The following is an 11,387-nucleotide window of genomic DNA, read 5'->3' on the forward strand; positions in this document are numbered from 1 at the left end:
ACTGAGAGCTTTCAGATATGAAAGGTCAGCTGTCCCCATCTTAGGCTTAAATGTTATCTTATAGTAAAGACAAACTAGGCTTTTCCAGTTTATGATAAAAACTCTGTTTCTCAAGGATCGGGCTATGCCCAACCTTAATCCAAACGGTTCTGTACTGCCTGTTCCAGAGCATGACAGCCATCTCTGTGTTTCAGAAAAGTCTAGCCATCTTGCAACCCTACCTTTGTTGTGAAAGTGTTCTCTGACCACCTAGCAATCGTGTCTTTGTTTCAGGAGGTTGCCATGACTGACTTGTTAGGTTTATGTTCTCTCCTGTAACCCCACCTATTTCCAAACCCCCCATTTGGAAACCCCTACCCCTGAGCTATAAAAACTCTGTCATCCTCGGGTCCAAAGCTGACCTCTTGAACTCTGCCTTGCTGAGAGGCAGCCCAAATTTAAAAAAAAAATCAAAAAACAAACAAAACAAAACCAAGAAACAAAAAAAAACTTGCTTTAATTAATTGCTTGCATTAATTAATTTGGCCAATTAATTTGGTTAATGATCTTTCTCTTCCCATCTTAGGGGTTAACAGTCACATGCTTCCGAAGAAGAATAAGCCAAGGTGGATCTAGCGATGAAGGTAACACAGAAGTCAACACTAGAGAAGTCAGTGTCTTTCCAGAACAGTCCTATTCCGAAGCCTCGGAGCACAGAGCACAGTGTGGATGTAAACAGGAGAACTAACGTTTCCTCAAAGGCTTCTTGCCTATCAAACACCTACTTATTTAATTATACCAGTAAAATTTTCAGTTTTTTTTTTTTTAATGTATCTTAAAATGAGTAATTGCTTGAATGTCTATCACATGGCTTGTACCCACAGAGGCCACCAGAGGGCGAGCTGCCATGTGGGTGCTGGGAACTTAGCCTGGATAGTGAGAAAGATGAGTAGCCAGTGTGCTTAACCACAGAGCCACCTCCCCAGCCTGACTCACTCTGTAGCACAGGCTGCCTCAGTATCCCAAGAGCTGGGGTTGTAAAAGAGATCCACCCACTCAGGTGACTTTTTCCCAACCCTGAGATCCTCCCTCAGCCCAAGGTTTCAGTTTTAATAGAGTTTGGAGTTGCAGTATTGATAAGTAGGTAGAAAACTAAACAGGAAAAGAGAGAGAAAATTGTAACCTGGGGAGAGGGGGTTGCACTAAAAAGAAAGGTAACCCCATTACCCTAAATAGCTCAGTTGTAAACAGCATTTGCATAAGTCCTAAGAATGTAAACACCAAGTACTCATTTAACCAGATGCCTATTTTGGGAGGGAGAAGGGAAGAAAGGAAGTGTCTGTTACCAGAGGAATGGGAGTTAACTCTTGTTCTTCCAAGTAACTAGTAAGGAGCCACTGTGTGTGTGTGTGTGTGTGTGTGTGTGTGTGTGTGTGTGTGTGTGTGTGTGTTTGGGGATAGAGAAGGATCCTCAGCTGGAAGGTGAGCAGGGCCTCAGGGTGTCCCTCTGTGGAGTGACAGCGATGATGGCTGTCAATGTGAACATTTAAGAGACTCTTGATTCCCTGAAGCCATAGCAAACCAGTGGGGACTGAATGGCAGCCAGTGTGGAGAGTGGGTACAGGCTGAGCAGACCGGCCAGACTGGGCTGGCTCAGGAAGAGATGGGCTCAAGTTCCATGTCAGCAGGAGTCAGCCCAACTCCAGGCCATCTCGGGTAGAGTGCAGCCACAAGTCATCGCAGCTGACACCATCATGAGGTGGCAGTGTCCTGGTTCTGAGAAACTTGTAAAGCAGTCCTGACGGATATGGGTGACTTGGAAGCAGGCTCCAGGCTCCAACAAGGTTTTTTTCCACTGCAGGATACATCAGAACCTTTGATAGGAGGATGGTCAAAGGCACCATGAGACACGGCAGTCTGGGGCGGAAATGACGCAGTGTTGAGCACGCGCACGAGACTCCATAGAGAACAGAACCCTGGACCAGGGAACTGACAACACTCTCTAGTTGAGTGCCGCTGCATGATGACTGGCATTAGCAGGAAAGGAATCAGAACTCTGTTTTGTTTTGTTCAGGTGTGGAGCAAGCGCTCTGCCAGCCGCGGAGCTACATCCCCAGATTTGTGTTCTGATGCCTTCACCGCCAATCACCAACACTTCCTCTAGCTGGTGGGGTCTAATTCAGGCTTCAGTGCCAACAGACAAACGTGACATTTGAGACAAGATGAGGGAAATCCTAAAGGACTACAGAGGCAGCTAGCTGTGAAATCCGCAGCTATCCGGCAGGGAGGTGGGATCCAAGGTTACAGAGCCCTTCACCAGTCTGGACATGATGGGGGAACAGCTGTAAAACAGACTGTGTGAAGTGTGTGGTGACTGTCTGTCTCCCACTCCCTCTTTTCAGGACTTTCCCTTCCGTTTCCAAGTTCTATGGGCCTCTGGTGGGGTTTCCTGCGACTAACACTTCTCCACCCAGCTGGGGTAGTCCCGGTTGCCTGACTCCTCAAAGAAGCTAATGAAGGAGGCTGGCAAGGCGACTCAGTGGGTAGAGTGCCTGTCCCAAAAGCATGAGAGCCTGCGCGTGGCTCTCCGGCACACAGAGAAAAGCAGCATGCTTAGCAGAAACTGCATGTGCTCCTAATGGCGGCGCATCTCTCTAGCCTCCACCCTCGGATTCTCCTGTTCACTTTCTCTGTTCTTTAATGTGGTCCTTCCTGGAGTCCTGGCTTTCCACCAATGGTTCTAGCAACTTCTGTCCTATCCCTGGGAACCAGCACGCTTTCATTCCATGTTACTAAAATGCATTGTCCTACTGAGTATCCCACAATAAAAACCTTATCCTCATCTCTGACGTTTGTCCTCAATCTTAGCTTCCTTAGGAGGGAGGGAGGGATAGAGGTAAGGCTTTCTGGAGTCCCTCTCGATTACCACTGGGTCTTGGGTTTCAATTCTTAACTTGACAAACATGTCTGGCCCATCTGTATTGGACTCTGGGTTGGGGGCAGCCAGCTTTGTGTGGCTGGGAGGATACCAGACGTTCCTTATTCTTGCTGGTGTCTGTCTGTACTCCAGGGCTCCACATCAGGGATGAGAGCTGCCTGCCTGCGCCCAGCTTCTGCCTCTTGGTGCCCCCTGAAGTGATAATGGTGACTCCCCTGGGCCACAGCACCATAAAGTCTCTGGGAGAGGGGTCCTCTTGGTCCTACCACTGTTTCCATGAATGGTATCGCTTGTGGGTGTTCTTCAGGTGGTGTTGGGGGACCCAGCTGGGGGAACGCAGGGCACCCAGGGCCAGGCAAGGGCTAAGGACCCTCTCCTTCGGATTTAGGACTGTCCCTTAGTCCTCTCCCGCCTGGAACAGATATCCACTGACCCCTCACCCCTTTATGGTTGCTCTGAGATTTCTCCTTCTCTTGAAGACAATGGTGATGGAGTACACTCGGGGCCTGTTCTGTGGGCTGACTGAAAGTAACTATGTGTGTGAGTTGAAGCAGGGCAGCCAGTGCAGGGAGGGTTTTTAGTGTGCTTATTCTCACAGGAGGACATGCTAAGCACCGTACCAACCATTCTGGAGGAGGCTAAGAACAAGGGAAGCAGACCTCTTACAGGGTCTTCTTGGCAGAGCTGTTCCAATCCAGTCCTGCAGAGCACACAGCTAGGCCCTAGCTCTGTGGCAGTGAAACTGGGGATCCTCCCTCCCGTGCCCACAGCACCAGGCAGGCAGGCCTCTTAGCTTTCCTTGCCAAGTTCTTTGGTAGAATAAAGATAATCATCCTTGGAGTTCATGGGATTAATGAGGGCGGAACAATACAGCGACAGAAGTGCTGTGAAGAGGGACAGGTCTGCACTGGCACTGGGCTTTCTTCCTTGGGTGCCTGCCAACTTGGCATCCCGAATCCACCCCTTTCCCTCCTCCATTTACAAACTGCCTAAAAAATGGAAAAGGCAAGTGAATCACTGAGTGCATGGCTTTTACAATGGGCACCCTACACCCAGACCCAAGAGTGTCGGGGAAAGGCCTATTGTCTGGAGGTTTTTGAAATCAGACCTTGAAAGAACCAATGTCCTCAGATCTCACTGTTCTACCCTCCCCCAGCCTTGCCCTGGAAACTCCAGATGCTAAAAATACCCTGGCCACCTGCTGCCCAGGGAGACAGTAAATCATGGGCCCTTCTAGCACTAGGATCCCAGCCAGACCTGGTTCAAGGTGGTGCCAGGCACAAACCTAGGAGGTTACGGTCACTTTTCCCCACCCAGGCTGCTACCAGCCATTCTCCCTACAGTCCAGGAGGCTAAGAGACAGAAGGGCAATGTCCAGAGCCAGCAGGACCAGCTTGACCTCTCTGGAGCCAATGTGCCAAGTGGGTGTGGGGTGATCTGGGAAGAAGGCTCCAGGGAAAGGCAGCGGATGAGGTCGCAAGCAACTGCTTCACTGTATTAGACAGGTCTGCACAACCATACATAGTCACTCTGCCCTGTCTTGTTAACCCGGAGCCACCAGATGTCGCTGTTAACAAGGAACACATGTATCTGTGGTGTGATTTTTCTGGACAGGAAGAGAATTAATGGAGACAGCTCTTGCTTGACCTGGGCACTCAGTGGGCTTGGGGGAAATTTGCTAACTGCTTTCAGTTCTAATTAACGCCCCCACCCCCACCCCCACCCCCACCCCTCTAAACTAAACGCAGGCAAGAAATGTCAAAGGTCAATTCACTTTCATTCATTCTTAACACAGGACCACCGACAAGAAATGAGACGCAAATTAAATCTTTAATGGACTTTTCAGTAAAAGGATTCATCAACCAAGACATTTGTGGTGACAAGTGCTGATTGTATTTGAAAATGCAGGAATCCCTGAGAGTTTTCTAGAAAGCCATGTTATTACAAGTAACTGCTACCACACCAGGTTGTGGTGGCACACGCCATCAATTCCAGAGGTACGCTTTCATGTGGACTTTGACTTAATTCACTGATGCTCTAACACGTGTGTCCCTTGGATACCTTGTGGGTAAACAGGACTTTAAAAGTCCCTTTAAGCAACACAAATCTAGAATTCCATGTGTGCCCTTGGAAAGTTCTTGTGTAGTTGGAAAGATGTGTGTACAAAAGTTACTATTGACAATACTCAGGGCTATTTAAGTGACAGAAACAAAGACTCCAAGAAGTGGACAGGGTAAGACTTCGGGGAGAGGGGGGATTGAACCAGGATCTAACTGCAGCACAATGGCCGCACCCGAGCCTCTCCTTCAGAGTTGGAAAGAGGCCATCTAAATGCTTTCAAGTAACAGTCTTCTTCCTCCAGTCACATAAACATCCGAGGAAACTGGCTTCACGAGTCAAGGATGCTTGCTACCAACTGTTGGGCTGAGTCTTGCCTCACTGCCGGGATGCCTAGAGTAGCTGGAATGCCACTTAGGGGCGGCAAGACAGTCTGCAATAGGGGCCCATGTTTTCCTGAGTGGGGAATAGCAGAGTCTGGGATGATTGCTGTGGTTTCCAGTCTCCTGTGCACAGAGGTGCCACTGCTGTACCACTGGGAGTCTGGAATGGGGGGCCTCTGGTCCGTGCTTCCCTTCAGGACGTCCATGAGCCAAGCAGGAAGGGGGAAGGCAGAACCGTGTACGGAAGCTGAGCCAAGTTCGGTTCCGAGTGTGTGCGGAGTATGGAGGGGCCGGAAGAGAGAAGAAGGCCTTCTCTGGGAGATGTCGGCGCAGCTCTTTATGCCAAAGGCCTCCCCCATGGTGACCCTTGATGAAGAGATGGTCCTTGCTTGTCCAAACTGTTTTGCCGGAAGGAATGCTCAGGAACGGAAGCTCATTGGCTGAACATCGGGGCCTATCTAGATACCTCATTAGTGTGGAGAAGCTCAAGTTTTTATGCTATGTGACCGATTGCCATGGTCTGGGTTCCGTGTTCCAAAGAAGGTAAGAGTTAGGGAGCTGGCCCCATACCTCCTGTTCTCAATTCTGAGTTTCACAGGTTTGGGCTCAGTCAACCTTACCAGTTCTTCTGTCTGGTGGCATGGTTCACTTGCCCCACAACCAACCAGCTTCTGCTATGGGAACGCGTTCCTCTTTTCTCTCTCTCTTTTTTTTTTTTTTTTTTTTTTTTTTTTTGGAGCTGGGGACCGAACCCAGGGCCTTGCGCTTGCTAGGCAAGCGCTCTACCACTGAGCCAAATCCCCAACCCGGGAACGCATTCCTCAAAAGTGAAGGCCTTTACTACCCATAGCTATATTGTGTGGCGTGTGGAGAGCTGTGGCTTGCCCAATGGAAAACGAATGACAAAGGAGAGAGGATCATAAAGTCCCAAAAGCTAATACACGTGCAGAAAAGTCTCTAAGAAGCCAAAAGTTAGTTTGTCATACTGGTCCTCTCTGACCAGTCGAACCCGCTCTCCACCCACTCCCCTTCTCTCTTTCACGAGACAGGGTCTTAACCATGTTATCCAACTGGTCTCAAACTACTGGGCTCAAAAAGATCCTGCTGCCTCAGCCTCTTGTGTAGCTGAAACCTCAGACATGGGTCACCGATACCCAGATTGTTTTCTTCTTGCTCTTCCAGTCCCCTTCTCAGCATTACACTTCAGTCTATTTTCGTTTGGGGTTGGCGCCGGATCCCAGGGTTTCAGGCACGCTAGGGCAGCACTCTACCACGACAGCCAAACCCTTGTAATGAAGCCAGTTTTGAAGGAAGTGCATCAGGGAAGCATAATATATCAGACTATTAGCTTGTAAGGATTAACCAATAGATATGGTTGTTTCCGACGGGGGAAGCAGAGGATTCTGGGAAATGGATTAAGTCCGGGGTCTGCACAGATGTCCAGATGAGATGCAGAGTGGAAGAGGCATTTAAAGTTAGGGAAGTACGGCAGCTGACATGCATATTCAAGGCTTTGCCCAATTATTGTCATTATAAATTATTTTCATTAGAGACAAATTTGAGCCTTTATAAAAAAAAAAAAAACAAAAACAAAAACAAAAAAAAAAACAAGGCAGGCACGTGTATTTTTTTTTTTTTTTCGGAGCTAGGGACCGAACCCAGGGCCTTTTGCTTGCTAGGCAAGCGCTCTACCACTGAGCTAAATCCTCAACCCCCAGACACGTGTATTTTAACAATAATTTTGTCATTGTTCTTAAAACTGCAGCACGGGCTGACTCCAAACTTCTGGAGATAACCCCTGCCTGCTTCTAGGGAGCTGAGACTACAGGTGTGTGCCACTATACCACAGTTATAGTTAATAAGTTAGAAGGAAGACATGGGGTTATTTTTCTATTAGTCAGAGGTTGTATTAGTCAGAGCTCTCTAGCGGAAAAGAATCAGCAGAGCAAATCAATCAGTAAATCTGTCCATCTGTCATCTACATGATTAATCATTTAGTAAAGAGTGAGGTTCCTGAGGGCTCGGCAGATCTGACCTGAAAACCTACAGGGTTCCTGGAGAGCCCCCAGTGCTTAGTCCATGACAGAAGCCATGAACTGCTGGTTCTGATATCAGTGAGGAGTTGGCAACAGCAGAAGGGTCAGTCAGCCAGCACAGGTGGAAGGCCAAGCCACAAGGCCAGTGATCTCCCCTCTACCAGGAAGTGATGCCCATCTTCAGCGATGGGCCTCCCTACATCAATAAAGTAACCAGGACAGTTCCCTACTCGGGTGACTCTAATCTGTGGCAAGCTGACATCCGACCAATTATAATAAACCTTTTGTTTGCATTTTGGTCACTCAGCAAGGTTTTATAACTTTCACACCTCAACATGCAGACTGATCTTACAGCCCAGGTATTAATTATCACCACTGGGGATCAGTAGAGCCAAGACAAATACAAGGACTTGGACTCTTCTCACATGAAGCATGAAGACATCTGCTCAATGCTTTCTGGAAGGAAGGAGTTTACAAGAGAAATTTAGAGTGTTAATAATAGGCGGTGGTGGCGGACAAGCCAAGCCACTGCTTCCTCCTTCTTCCTGGCTTGTGTATCCCAGGCTGGCCCCACACTGTCTATGCAGCTGAGACTGACTTTCTGATCTTCCTACCTAACCTCCTGAGAGCTGAGACAGCAGATGTGCACCAACGAGGATGGAACCCAGGACTTTGTATTTGCTAGGTGAAACCCCATGGCCAAAACATGTGGGGAGGAAAGGGCTTCTTTGGCTTACACTTCGACATTACAGTCCATCATCAAAGGAAGTCAGGACAGCAACTCAACCAAGCCAGGAACTTGGAGGAGCTGCTGCAGAAGCCATGGCAGGGTGCCACTCGCTGGCTTGCTCAGCCTGCCTTCTTATAAACCTGACCACCAGCCCCAGGATGGCACCGCCCACAATGTTCTGGGCCCCCTGCATCAGTGACTAATGAAGAAAATGCCCTACATGCTTGCCTATAGCACCCCCATCTCATGGAGGAATTTTCCCAATTGAGGTTTCTCACTCTCAAATGACTTAGGCTTGTGTCAGGTTAACATAAGCTCGCCCACTCACTAGGCGAGCATTGACCGCTTTAGCTGCATCTCCAGTCCAGGATTTTTGTTATTGTTGTTTAAAAAAAAAAAAGGCACCTAGTGGGTTTCCTTCATCTGTCCTCCTCCCTCTTTCAGTAGCCCTCCTGCCTTCATGCCACATGCATTCCAATCACACACACACACACACACACACACTCTCTCTCTCTCTCTCTCTCTCTCTCTCTCTCTCTCTCTCTCAAGATTGCTTCTGCCGATCTCATGGTTCCTAGTTTCTTTGGCATCCATTCAACAGATAGGTTAGGGGGAAGTTAAGGTAATTGATTCCTAAGGTTTCGAGCAGCATTTAGACTTAAAATACATTTTATTTTATATGTATGAATGTTTAAAGCCTGCATGCATGTCTCTGCAACATACTGTGTCAGAAGACGGCACTGGGTTTATATATATATATATATATATATATATATACATATATATATATATATATAAAACATAACATATATGGAGCTATATATATATACACACATATATATCTCCATATATATGCATGCATAAACATGGTCATAAGTACATAAGCAAGCACACATATGTGTGCAAGCCAAAGGTTGACGTTTGGTATTTTCTTCAGTTGCTCTGCACCATGTTTTTCTGAGGTAGGGTTTCTCACTAAACCCAACGCTCGCCAACTGCGAGTCTGGCTACCCAGCAAACCCTCCCTTTCTGTCTTCCCACCCCTAGGTACAAGGCACACTGCCATGTCTGGCGTTTTACAGTGTTGCTGGGGATCAGGGCTTCGGGCCCCAAGCTTGCAATGACAGACACCACCAACTGAGCCATCTCCCTGGCCCAGTCAGATTTTTGAGATGATGGGACTTGGTAGAGGAGCATTTTGAAGGGATTGCCCCACATTGACACTAAGAGGCCGGCAGAGTATGGACTGAACTTCCAACGGGAAAAGAAAAGCTACCTAAAGTACCATGTATCAAATGAAAAAAAGCAACCTAAAATGTATGTCCCCCGTCTGCTGTCCTCTGTCAGGGATCTGGTAGGTCAAGATACCAAGCTACTTTTGTGAAAACCAGAGCTCCCCACACTTCCACAGTGGATGTATCTGTCGTCAGATACCAGTGGGAGGGAGCCCAAACCTCCATTTCCCTTCCATTCAACATTCAGCAATCACCCAGCAGGGAGAAGAGCCCAGCTACCCTGGGGACTGCAGCCTGTCCTGTGTGCTGCAGACCAGCCCCGGCTACACCATAAGACCCTGTCTTAAAAGACAGGTTAGAAAGCAAATCAACTTTTCCAATCTTACTATGACACATGTACTGAGCAGTGCAGAATTCCTAAGGGTGCATCCGAAGGACTACCACACTGTAATTAGCACTCAAGTGGAGATGACTGTTTCAGCATCATAGCTGCTCCTCCTGGCTCTCCCCAAAGGCAGCTCCACTCGGATTCCAAATACCAACATCAGTTCATTCTGAGTAACCAATCTAACAGCCCCAAGGTGGTTCATCCTGGATTTTCAGATTAGGGTGTGCACTGTGCAGCCCATGTAATCCACACACATACAACGACTGAGAAACAGTTCTGTTCCTAAGCATTTCCGATCAGCGATACTCAACTTACATGTTTGTAAATAAATTTACACACATGAAATCATAAAGCCTGTATTCTCGAAGCATGGTCGGTCCTCCTGTGATGTGATTAGTAACAGGTTCATTTTGTTTTAATTCAGCATGAGTGGGAACATCTGTTTCCTAACATTTGTAGCGAAAAATAACTCATTTCTAGTGTACCTGTCAGAAACTGTGAGGTCTGTGCCTGGAAGTGACGTCTCTCAGTTACAAGCGATGACTTTCAAACCGCAGAGTGAATTCTGCCAAGGGAGGCGTGGCCTGATCATCAGGCCACCACTGGAGCCACACTCACCTTAGTCTCTCTTCTGACTGCCCCCTCCACAACTGCCCCCCAAACCAGGAAAGCTCATGGTGCATAAAGCCAAATTTGAGGAGCCAGCGAAATGGTTCAGAGGGTCAAGGTTCCTGCCACCAAGCCTGGCGACCTGGGTTCAATACCTGGGACCCACGTGGTGATGAGAACTCAACTCAACAAGTTAGCTGAGCTCTGCACCAGGACCACAGCATGTGCCCACACTACACTGAATACAAAGACCATGTGAGAGAGAGAGAGAGAGAGAGAGAGAGAGAGAGAGAGAGAGAGAGAGAGAGAGAGAGAGAGAGAGAGAGAATGGCCTTGCTGCTTCCACAGTCCAAATCAGATGATTTGTGGAATCTCTCTCCTGTGTGGAAGCTCTCTTGTGTGGGAGCTCTCTCTTGTGTGGAAGCTTTCTGTTGCTGTGATAAACACCACGGTAGTAATTTAGGAGGAAAGGTTTGTTTTGACTCATGGTTTATGTGTTTCAGGTTACAGTGGCTTTGCCCTGTTGCTATGGACTGAACTGTGGCAGCATAGGAGGCCACGGTAGGCGCAATGACAGAGCCTGATCATTCAGCCAGGTATGACCTCTTTTAATCCCAGCAGTTTTGAGGATAATTTTTTCAAACCTGAGGCCAGCCTGGGCTATAGTTTGTTTCAGGCCAGCCTGGGCTATAGTTTGTTTCAGGCCAGCCTGGGCTACAGTTTGTTTCAGGCCAGCCTGGGCCACTGAGTTAGATTGTCTCAAAAAAAATTATGTTTTACTTCATGGCGGCTGGAAAGTCAGAGAACGAAGGGGCAGGCAGGGCTTGACATCCCTTCAAGAGCACATCCAGTGCATCCACTTCCTCTCAGGCCCCACCTAAGGCCACCTCCACCCCGCTTAGCCACACCGACTGATGAGCAACACGGTCATGACCCAAACGTAGGACTGCAGTTTGGGCACACACCTGTAATCTCCACGCTTGGAAGGAAGAGGTAGGAGAATTGTGGGTTTGAGACTAGTCTTGGCTTCA

The sequence above is a fragment of the Rattus norvegicus genome, chromosome 15 (assembly GCF_036323735.1).
Source record: "Rattus norvegicus strain BN/NHsdMcwi chromosome 15, GRCr8, whole genome shotgun sequence".
Lineage (NCBI taxonomy): Eukaryota > Metazoa > Chordata > Mammalia > Rodentia > Muridae > Rattus > Rattus norvegicus.